We start from the raw sequence: 12,468 nt of genomic DNA, 5'->3' as shown, positions 1-12,468 counted from the left end.
TGCATCAACACCAAAACCAAAAAAGTCCAGATCCGCCTTCATGAAACGTCATAACAGAAGGGTACGTATTGGGACGAATTGACATAGGCATATGTTGATAGTATTGTTTGTGTGAAGATCAGTTATTTAATTTTTCAAATCTAGTACATTTCAAGAGTACAAACATTTTCTAAATGCCTCATAAATTTGAACAATTTAATATTAGCAGATCTTGCCATGTACAGATGTACCTATTTATTTTATTAATTATTATTATTTTTTGTCCTTTTTTGGGGGGTGGGGGTGCTTTGTTTGACAGATAATTTGAGATAAGCACAGGTTTTACATTTCAATTCTACGTTGACTTTTATATTAAGTATGTATGTGATATATAAGGAAAAAATAGTAGCAAAACCTAATGCATAAAAATATGTCACTCAGTCTGTTTTGTTCTGACAAATACTGAATGGTTCATGTTATGACCATAGGTGCAATTGTATCCAGATCCAATTTTTTAAAACTCTGTCAGATTAAAAATATAAATTCAAATAATATCTCAAAAGAAATGTGAATTTGTATTTAGCTTAAATATAATATTATCTTCAACCATTTCAACATGTGCCTGTGTACAGGTCTTTTACTGTTCCGGCAGTGACCGCCAAACACATTAATTAAAGACAACAATCCATTGAAATGACGGATGCACCTCCAGCACTATGCAGCACCTTTGAACGGCCTTCAAAAGAAGAAGCTGTGTCATCAGTTCAGTCATGTTTTGCTTAAAACTAGTCCGACATTCATAATATCTTAATATACATAAACATTCAGTCTCCATAATTGAAGCCCCTCAATTCTTCACCAGACGGGAAAGTCTGTCGTATGAGATTTACAGCACCAGAAAACCCCAGCACCATCGGACAAGTTGTCGGTGTGCAGTGTAGCGGTTTCGCCTGAAAAAGGATAAACAAGAAATACAGATGCATTGTCATTATTTTTTATTTTATTTATTTATTTTTTTTTTATATATTCTGAATTATAACAATCTCAGCACTTGAACTTTTCACTTTACCCAATTAACACTAAACAGCATTGTTTGAGAGTGTGGTATTCTTACTGCAAAATTTTATAGCATCCAAAAATAGATGAGATTTTATCAGGGAAAAAAACAAAACTGGAAATATAGCAGCCAGTCTGCATGGCCTTGCCAGTCTTGTACAATTATATATGATGATCACAAAGCCATTACAGATATTTTACAAAAAGTCATGATTATCACTAATCTCTGTATGATGTTTCACATCATATCTGATGTGCCCCCATGCTTCCAGGGGCAAACATGTAACACACAGCTAGTATATGGTCTGATTGTACATTGTAGTTTTAGTACCTGATGCAAGACAAATAATCCTTCTATTTTAGGTGGGTTCCCGGTTGAACTTGGTAAATGATATGTGATATTGGATAGCTATTACTTACGCTGACTCTGGTATGTTGCCATTATGGTACTGTCTAAAGGCTTGATATGCTGTAAGCAACACATACACATCTAGACAAACGGAAGCAAATCAAGGGTGCTGTATGATGCATTTCAGCTGTGGAAACTCATCCTTGATGTGTTGGATTTGTGCAATTTCAGTGCAACAAATACAATCAGTGACTGTCGGCATATCTCGACAGTTTTCACCTTCGCACCTGTAAAATAGTCATCCTGAATTATGTATAACGCATACGCATTGTTAGAGATGGTTATTACATTTTTTATTGAAAATTATGTTTGTTATTGAAAGTTATATTTGTTACAGAATAGTTCTAGTCTAAAACCAAATAAATTCCTAGAAATACTGATTTTTTGGGTTGTCCTTATTTTCTATTAGATATTCTATGTGTTATTTCATGTGTTCATCGCATCGGTCAAATGACGTTTTTTCAACAGGAATATTAACATGAAATAAAGTTGATTTTGTTAAGGATTAAATATAACAAAAATACCCACTTAAACATAATCCGTGTTTGTCCCTAGCGATTTATCAGCTTGTCCATGCTGCTCTGAAGTCTTAATCTGTGTGCTCCAAGCAGAATTTAGTAGTTTTGGTACACAGTAACATATTTTGTGGAGATTGAGATCAGTGGCACTTGCATAATTTCAAAGAAAATGCACATCTAAGGAAATATAACACCATGCAACTAATAATTTTTAAATGGAAAAATACATATTCAGTGTAGATGTTAGGTTTACAACATCGCATATCCTTTATGGGGCAAGCTGAAAAGTTCGATATTACTCACCTAGCAATATTGTTCTTTAGTTCTGCAGGTTGCCTGGTTAATTTATGCTATAACATACATCAAGGCGAAAATGTTAATGCTCAATAAAAAATACTTCGGCCGTAAAGGCCGTGGGTATCAAGTATTATTATGTTTACCTACCATTCGGTTGAGCCAAAGGCCAAGCGGTCCTTGACTGCCGATGGCGGATTGCCACTTTCTTCATCGTCGTCACTTCCTAGCTCCGGCTCAAAACGATAAGGTCGAATACCTTCAGAATCCTCCACTTCAAAATCAGAAGAAGAATATCCAATGTGAAGGTCGCAATCCGATTAAGAGTCTTCTGGCCCATCGCTTCCACTATCATTGTAGGCATCCATGTTGAATGTGTTCGACTTGTGACGTCACGATTTCATTGTGCACTACACTACACACATATCCGCCGGCTCTGATTTGGCTTTCCCGGGCAGGTGCAAACTGGTATGATTGACATCATCGGTGGGAGTGGATCAATTTTCACGCGGTTTTCGACATTTTCTTATTTAGATTATATCGTCTTCCTTATTTAAATATTGTAAAACGATACACTAACACTTTAAGCTTTCAGGTAGACAGAGACCATCTAATACAGTATTAAGCCGCTCTGTAAAAACGGCCTAAACGCGCAGCTTTTTCTTACATTTCGAATCAGTTATATGTCAACCTTGATGTCAAAAGATGTCATTTGAGTCCATGGTTGTTATGGAGAGATGTAGCGTCGTGAGAGGCACACAAACACTTTTGCCATCTACTTAGTCTTAAAATCACAAAATAATTTAATTGCTTCATTTTCATTCAATATTACACAGCAATCATTCAGAATTTGAATGTTACGCAGCAGGACACACGACATGATGTGCGGACTTTTAACATTACGAATCTGAATGCCAAATGATTTATGTCGTCTGCACCACATTCAAAGGTCGTATTTCGAATTATGATGGTACCATTCATTATGATCAATTAGAACCCTATCACGATTACGCTTCTAAAGAAGAAAAAGGACATTATGTGCTTAGCATGCCGCCAATGCTCAGACGCGCGATCAAATACCTATAATTTATATATATATATATATATATATATATATATATATATATATATATATATACATACAGGTGCTTTACTCAATGAATGTTGAGATGCTTTCGTCGCTGGGAGTGATTTCCTTTTTATGCAACGGAGTTTGCGTTGAAATATAATTGATACGGTCCAGACCATACACATGCACTTTACATAGTTATAAAATTATCAAATATGAAAATTACGAAATGTATTGACTTATAAAACCAGTACACCTTCCTATCTAAATATTGACTTTTATTTCAATCACCTTGTATTCTTTAGACCCTTAGGATCTCTGACGAGCCCTAGAAGGCCAACGCCATTGCATTATGCTACTGAAGTCATTGCTTGGCTCTAATGTATCCAACTGTTAATATGTATTCAATGTTGCTTTTCACTTTTTTCTTTTGTCTTTTGATTTATCGGTGTTCATTTCTCAGACACTTCGCCTCTTTCGCTGTACTGTGGATTCATTTATTTTCGTTGGGTTCAATTTTCGTTGTTTCTACAAATTAGACAGTTTCGTGGACTCATAAGTTCGTGGATTTTTGATTCTGTGGGAAAAAAATAAAAACGTTAGAATTTTCTCTTTTTGCTTCCAGTCGAAATTTTTTCTGTTTGTATTAAGGCTATGTTCACAGGAATTAACACTGATGACAAGAATAAAAGAACGTTTTTTTTCAAGATGGCGTCCTGTGTTTTTATAACGCTGGTTTCTGTTTACAACAGTCTCGCATTGATATCAAACCACAAATCAGTATATATCCTGGCGTGTAATCAATCGGTAATTATCAGAAACAATTGTTTTCAGTGGATAAACATTGTGTGCTGATCAGTCGGTGTACCGCAGTCATATGAAAACACCACGCGTATCGATTGGACCATGTGTGTAAACAGGTGTGTAAACAAGATCTGCAGAAACAATTATGAAGTAAAAACACAACTCACTGTCGATAGTATAAAGAAATCACAGTGATGAACATATCATTATGTATCTTATCCATCATGTCGTTAACACAGTGGTTAAAATCCGGGAAATTGAATCTGCGAAAGCCTGACGTTCCTGGGCTACCCAACCCTTCAGAAGCACCCAGCAGGGAACAAGCCCTAACATACCAAGCCGCGAATGATGAAACGGAACCAATAATCACCAGTGGTCGTAAACGTAAACGTGGAGAATATCAGACATATGATGATGAAACGAGGGCAAAGATCGCTAGGTATTCCATAGACAACGGGGTAGCGAAAGCATCCAGAAAATTCAGTGCTGAACTTGAAAGGAAAATTAGTGAGACAACGGTCAGGAGTATGCGCGATCAGTACGTGAAATTAAAAAAGAAAGGTGGAACTGAACTGTGTTTTGAGTTCCTCCTTGTAATCATAATTAACAGACAGGTCTAGTGGTTGCAGTCTATCGTTACAGCATGCCGGTACAAAGAGAGGCGTGATTCCATGGTCTTTCAATTTGGCCAACAGTGCTGCACCCTGATGCGCCTTGTAGACGTCGAATATTGCCACGGCCTGTTGGTTACACTGAGATAACGGCAGCTCCTCACGAATTTTATTGACGTATGGCGCGATAACGTTGTCCACGTAACGGAGCATTGTTTCCTCGGTACTCCAGTGAGAGTCCGACTGAGTTATGTCCCATGATTCGGGGAAATTCACACCTTTCGGTAGGCATCGGTCGGTTTTTCCCGCGTAGATAAGTTGTGGTGGCAGACACGATCCATCTTTAGCTATGGCTAACAATAACGTGATCTGTCGTTTGTCGTCAAGTCCACAGATCTACACTTGTTGGGAACCACGCATGTCCATTGTCCAATCACCCCCCGGCACAAGTTGACACCCTGTTTGGTCCCAGTTAATGACTAGAGAATCCGGAATGTTACTACCACTAACAACATTGTTCACTTTCTCCAAGAATTTTCGCTGAATGTCACTGAAATCCTCCGGAGTAACTTTGACACTTTTTGTCCCCTTGCGTTTCACGAATCCCATTCTCCGTAGAAGAGATCTAGCCCAGAACTTTGTTATCACAATATGTCCACCATATCTCTGCAGCTTTCGTCGCATGAATTTCGTCACGATACCCTCTGCCGCGGCCATCACAATTCGCACATTGATAACACCACCGTTCAATCTCACTTGTCGTATCCAGTCTTGCACTTGGTTGTCAAGTTCTTCGCCTAGCAACAGGGGATTTCCCCTAGGTGACTTGGATAACACTGACAGTTCAGTTCCACCTTTCTTTTTTAATTTCACGTACTGATCGCGCATACTCCTGACCGTTGTCTCACTAACTTTTCTTTCAAGTTCAGCACTGAATTTTCTGGATGCTTTCGCTACCCCGTTGTCTATGGAATACCTAGCGATCTTTGCCCTCTTTTCATCATCATATGTCTGATATTCTCCACGTTTACGTTTACGACCACTGGTGATTATTGGTTCCGTTTCATCATTCGCGGCTTGGTATGTTAGGGCTTGTTCCCTGCTGGGTGCTTCTGAAGGGTTGGGTAGCCCAGGAACGTCAGGCTTTCGCAGATTCAATTTCCCGGATTTTAACCACTGTGTTAACGACATGATGGATAAGATACATAATGATATGTTCATCACTGTGATTTCTTTATACTATCGACAGTGAGTTGTGTTTTCACTTCATAATTGTTTCTGCAGATCTTGTTTACACACCTGTTTACACACATGGTCCAATCGATACGCGTGGTGTTTTCATATGACTGCGGTACACCGACTGATCAGTACACAATGTTTATCCACTGAAAACAATTGTTTCTGATAATTACCGATTGATTACACGCCAGGATATATACTGATTTGTGGTTTGATATTAATGCGAGACTGTTGTAAACAGCGTTATAAAAACACAGGACGCCATCTTGAAAAAAAACGTTCTTTTATTCTTGTCATCAGTGTTAATTCCTGTGAACATAGCCTTAATACAAACAGAAAAAATTTCGACTCGAAGCAAAAAGAGAAAATTCTAACGTTTTTATTTTTTTCCCACAGAATCAAAAATCCACGAATTTATGAGTCCACGAAACTGTCTAATTTGTAGAAACAACGAAAATTGAACCCAACGAAAATAAATGAATCCACATTACAGCAAAAGAGGCGAAGTGTCTGAGAAATGAACACCGATAAATCAAAAGACAAAAGAAAAAAGTGAAAAGCAACATTGAATACATATTAACAGTTGGATACATTAGAGCCAAGCAATGACTTCAGTAGCATAATGCAATGGCGTTGGCCTTCTAGGGCTCGTCAGAGATCCTAAGGGTCTAAAGAATACAAGGTGATTGAAATAAAAGTCAATATTTAGATAGGAAGGTGTACTGGTTTTATAAGTCAATACATTTCGTAATTTTCATATTTGATAATTTTATAACTATGTAAAGTGCATGTGTATGGTCTGGACCGTATCAATTATATTTCAACGCAAACTCCGTTGCATAAAAAGGAAATCACTCCCAGCGACGAAAGCATCTCAACATTCACTGAGTAAAGCACCTGTATGTATATATATATATATTTATATATATATATATATATATATATATAAATTATAGGTATTTGATCGCGCGTCTGAGCATTGGCGGCATGTTAAGCACATAATGTCCTTTTTCTTCTTTAGAAGCGTAATCGTGATAGGGTTCTAATTGATCATAATGAATGGTACCATCATAATTCGAAATACGACCTTTGAATGTGGTGCAGACGACATAAATCATTTGGCATTCAGATTCGTAATGTTAAAAGTCCGGCACATCATTCAATTTATGAATGTTAGATGTCGTGTGTCCTGCTGCGTAACATTCAAATTCTGAATGATTGCTGTGTAATATTGAATGAAAATGAAGCAATTAAATTATTTTGTGATTTTAAGACTAAGTAGATGGCAAAAGTGTTTGTGTGCCTCTCACGACGCTACATCTCTCCATAACAACCATGGACTCAAATGACATCTTTTGACATCAAGGTTGACATATAACTGATTCGAAATGTAAGAAAAAGCTGCGCGTTTAGGCCGTTTTTACAGAGCGGCTTAATACTGTATTAGATGGTCTCTGTCTACCTGAAAGCTTAAAGTGTTAGTGTATCGTTTTACAATATTTAAATAAGGAAGACGATATAATCTAAATAAGAAAATGTCGAAAACCGCGTGAAAATTGATCCACTCCCACCGATGATGTCAATCATCCCAGTTTGCACCTGCCCGGGAAAGCCAAATCAGAGCCGGCGGATATGTGTGTAGTGTAGTGCACAATGAAATCGTGACGTCACAAGTCGAACACATTCAACATGGATGCCTACAATGATAGTGGAAGCGATGGGCCAGAAGACTCTTAATCGGATTGCGACCTTCACATTGGATATTCTTCTTCTGATTTTGAAGTGGAGGATTCTGAAGGTATTCGACCTTATCGTTTTGAGCCGGAGCTAGGAAGTGACGACGATGAAGAAAGTGGCAATCCGCCATCGGCAGTCAAGGACCGCTTGGCCTTGGGCTCAACCGAATGGTAGGTAAACATAATAATACTTGATACCCACGGCCTTTACGGCCGAAGTATTTTTTATTGAGCATTAACATTTTCGCCTTGATGTATGTTATAGCATAAATTAACCAGGCAACCTGCAGAACTAAAGAACAATATTGCTAGGTGAGTAATATCGAACTTTTCAGCTTGCCCCATAAAGGATATGCGATGTTGTAAACCTAACATCTACACTGAATATGTATTTTTCCATTTAAAAATTATTAGTTGCATGGTGTTATATTTCCTTAGATGTGCATTTTCTTTGAAATTATGCAAGTGTCACTGATCTCAATCTCCACAAAATATGTTACTGTGTACCAAAACTACTAAATTCCGCTTGGAGCACACAGATTAAGACTTCAGAGCAGCATGGACAAGCTGATAAATCGCTAGGGACAAACACGGATTATGTTTAAGTGGGTATTTTTGTTATATTTAATCCTTAACAAAATCAACTTTATTTCATGTTAATATTCCTGTTGAAAAAACGTCATTTGACCGATGCGATGAACACATGAAATAACACATAGAATATCTAATAGAAAATAAGGACAACCCAAAAAATCAGTATTTCTAGGAATTTATTTGGTTTTAGACTAGAACTATTCTGTAACAAATATAACTTTCAATAACAAACATAATTTTCAATAAAAAATGTAATAACCATCTCTAACAATGCGTATGCGTTATACATAATTCAGGATGACTATTTTACAGGTGCGAAGGTGAAAACTGTCGAGATATGCCGACAGTCACTGATTGTATTTGTTGCACTGAAATTGCACAAATCCAACACATCAAGGATGAGTTTCCACAGCTGAAATGCATCATACAGCACCCTTGATTTGCTTCCGTTTGTCTAGATGTGTATGTGTTGCTTACAGCATATCAAGCCTTTAGACAGTACCATAATGGCAACATACCAGAGTCAGCGTAAGTAATAGCTATCCAATATCACATATCATTTACCAAGTTCAACCGGGAACCCACCTAAAATAGAAGGATTATTTGTCTTGCATCAGGTACTAAAACTACAATGTACAATCAGACCATATACTAGCTGTGTGTTACATGTTTGCCCCTGGAAGCATGGGGGCACATCAGATATGATGTGAAACATCATACAGAGATTAGTGATAATCATGACTTTTTGTAAAATATCTGTAATGGCTTTGTGATCATCATATATAATTGTACAAGACTGGCAAGGCCATGCAGACTGGCTGCTATATTTCCAGTTTTGGTTTTTTTTCCCTGATAAAATCTCATCTATTTTTGGATGCTATAAAATTTTGCAGTAAGAATACCACACTCTCAAACAATGCTGTTTAGTGTTAATTGGGTAAAGTGAAAAGTTCAAGTGCTGAGATTGTCAGAATATCAAAAAAAAAAAAAATAAAATAAAATAAAATAAAAAATAATGACAATGCATCTGTATTTCTTCTGTTTATCCTTTTTCAGGCGAAACCGCTACACTGCACACCGACAACTTGTCCGATGGTGCTAGGGTTTTCTGGTGCTGTAAATCTCATACGACAGACTTTCCCGTCTGGTGAAGAATTGAGGGGCTTCAATTATGGAGACTGAATGTTTATGTATATTAAGATATTATGAATGTCGGACTAGTTTTAAGCAAAACATGACTGAACTGATGACACAGCTTCTTCTTTTGAAGGCCGTTCAAAGGTGCTGCATAGTTCTGGAGGTGCATCCGTCAGACCATCTTGTGTTCTAGTCATTCTGGTAATTGTTGCCACGTTGACCGCTATTTGTAGTAGCTCTTTAACGCGATTTGTAATTAAAAAAGGAAGACATTTCAATGGATTGTTGTCTTTAATTAATGTGTTTGGCGGTCACTGCCGGAACAGTAAAAGACCTGTACACAGGCACATGTTGAAATGGTTGAAGATAATATTATATTTAAGCTAAATACAAATTCACATTTCTTTTGAGATATTATTTGAATTTATATTTTTAATCTGACAGAGTTTTAAAAAATTGGATCTGGATACAATTGCACCTATGGTCATAACATGAACCATTCAGTATTTGTCAGAACAAAACAGACTGAGTGACATATTTTTATGCATTAGGTTTTGCTACTATTTTTTCCTTATATATCACATACATACTTAATATAAAAGTCAACGTAGAATTGAAATGTAAAACCTGTGCTTATCTCAAATTATCTGTCAAACAAAGCACCCCCACCCCCCAAAAAAGGACAAAAAATAATAATAATTAATAAAATAAATAGGTACATCTGTACATGGCAAGATCTGCTAATATTAAATTGTTCAAATTTATGAGGCATTTAGAAAATGTTTGTACTCTTGAAATGTACTAGATTTGAAAAATTAAATAACTGATCTTTACACAAACAATACTATCAACATATGCCTATGTCAATTCGTCCCAATACGTACCCTTCTGTTATGACGTTTCATGAAGGCGGATCTGGACTTTTTTGGTTTTGGTGTTGATGCAAACAGTGGGGACGCAAGTTGGGATACATCATCCATGGTCTCAGCCTGAACTGCCGTCTGTATGGTGGGGATAGCGTCGGCACGGAGAATCTTCTTCTTGGGGGAGGGGGGTTGACCCATCGATCGAAGAATGGCGTATTTCATAGGATAAGAGCCATCTTCAAAGTGTTTTTCACACATAGCCGAGTACTTTGTTGGACCGTCCCATTTGTCTCTTTTCTTTCGAACAAAATTTGTCCACATCTTACACAGATCGGCATTTGTAGGTAATAAATGAAGGGCAAACCCATCGCCGTACTTTGTAGAACACCCGTATGCCACACACTTCTTACCTACTCTTCGCCTCCTATTTTCGTTCATTGCGAAACCTCGTAATCTCTAAACGTTGTCCTTGATTATCTGTTGTCACTTTTTCGTAACTATATAAACCTAATTAAACACCAGATCCACTGTCAAACACGGAACATAGTCGCTCGGTCGCTTTAGTTGTATGTAAACAAATATGACTGACTAACGTACCCGCGGTATTTGTATTCAACTTGTGACGTCACAGATCTGCGTGTACTCAAAACGGGGTCAATGCTCAATCCGTACAGGTGTGTTTTTCAAACAACGTTAAATATCTCGATGAATATTTATTTTTCAGAGTTCGTTCTTGCTGTAGATATTTTATAATTTTAAAGAGATTTTAAATATATTAAAAAGCAATAGCAGTACACTATCACTTTAATGTAGCTCTAAGTGTATTGCTTATATACTCGATAAGATTTACCTTGCGCTGTAATGTTTCCTTCGCCATTAATGTGGACGCTGGACATAGTACAATGTACATGTATGTACAGTTGTTTAGTCATTGGACTTGAAGGAAGTATCATGCAATAGTATGCCATGTTTTCTAGTGGGTTCTTGCTTGCTTGACAAAACACCGTGTCCTAAATTACATGGTTCCATAGCACAATTATGTTTATCATTTTCTCGGGAGTGTTATTTACCTCAATTAGACACAACCTGCATTATTCCCTTAAGCGATCAAACTGTCAGAAAGTCTTGTTTCAACATCATTACATGTAATTACAAACTAGAAACTTAGAAGGACAAACATTTAATATATTAAACGGTGTCTATAAAGCTAAAGCCACTAAAATATATATAACAAACTCTATTAAGATTTTCGAGCCCTCGATTATACAATGAATGAGGTCATGTTCTTTCAAATGCCAGTGTTTCCAATGCAATCTATCTTTAACAAAAACAAAAACAAAAAACAAAAACAAAAAAAAACAAAAAACAAAAACCTACACACATTTAAAATAAAAAACAAAAAATGCACTAAGACGGAACCTCTTCTGCTGTTGGATGCCACTGGCTTGGGCTCGTGAAGTTGTCCAGATCCATAGTATATTCGAAATTGGATAAAATACTGCCGTACAGACACGTGAGATTACGAAGGCTGAAGGTGAAAACATCACAAGAACCGGTGGCAATACAACTTTTTAGACAGGAGAACAATGTGTTCTGATGCTGAGAGCGAAACAAAGAGGAGTTTGATAGCGTGATGCCCCTTCTGTAGTATTCTCCTATGCATACATTGTATCCTGAACTTAACTATGAATTGAATAGTTCCATAGATCACGATTCTAAACATTGACATTTTAGTTTCAGTGTCGGTAACTCTTAAAATCATTTTTGGGTACCTCGTTTCTGGTAGGTGGAAATTGCACTGTTGCAACTAAAAATAATCCATCACTGTCTTAAAGTTTTTTTTAATTAAATCCAACATTCATCATTCATATACTTTTTTGACAAGACTTTCGATTACAGCAGATACAAACGTATAGTGGTTTATTTGCCAATACCACTGCATTTGATTCGCATATGATTGACAATAAAGCCAATGTTCAATTTTGAAAGGTTTTGAAGGATTTTTGTCATATCCCGTTTCAGAAAGGTAAGCTTACCCAGGGCATAGAGCCATAAAAGACGTTTCTAATACATATTAATAGCTTGTTATTAAAACATGGAATAATTCGGTATGAATATTTATTATATAATTTGCATGAAGTTGTATCTAATTAAGA

At 36.8% G+C, this 12,468-nt stretch overlaps 3 pseudogenes; 1 reads left to right on the top strand and 2 right to left on the bottom strand.

The window, feature by feature from the left end:
- The window catches only part of LOC132551380 (uncharacterized), a 100,344-nt pseudogene that overhangs the window by 41,160 nt on the left and 46,716 nt on the right, over positions 1 to 12,468 (bottom strand).
- LOC132551363 (uncharacterized) lies at positions 804 to 2,624 on the bottom strand (annotated as a pseudogene).
- Positions 7,669 to 9,491, top strand: LOC132551364 (uncharacterized; annotated as a pseudogene).

Source organism: Ylistrum balloti, unplaced genomic scaffold (assembly GCF_031769215.1).
Source record: "Ylistrum balloti isolate Yb309-2 unplaced genomic scaffold, AGI_CSIRO_Ybal_v1 Utg370196, whole genome shotgun sequence".
NCBI lineage: Eukaryota > Metazoa > Mollusca > Bivalvia > Pectinida > Pectinidae > Ylistrum > Ylistrum balloti.
The sequence above is the reverse complement of the archived record's forward strand: the minus strand, read 5'-3'. Positions and strand labels throughout refer to the sequence as shown.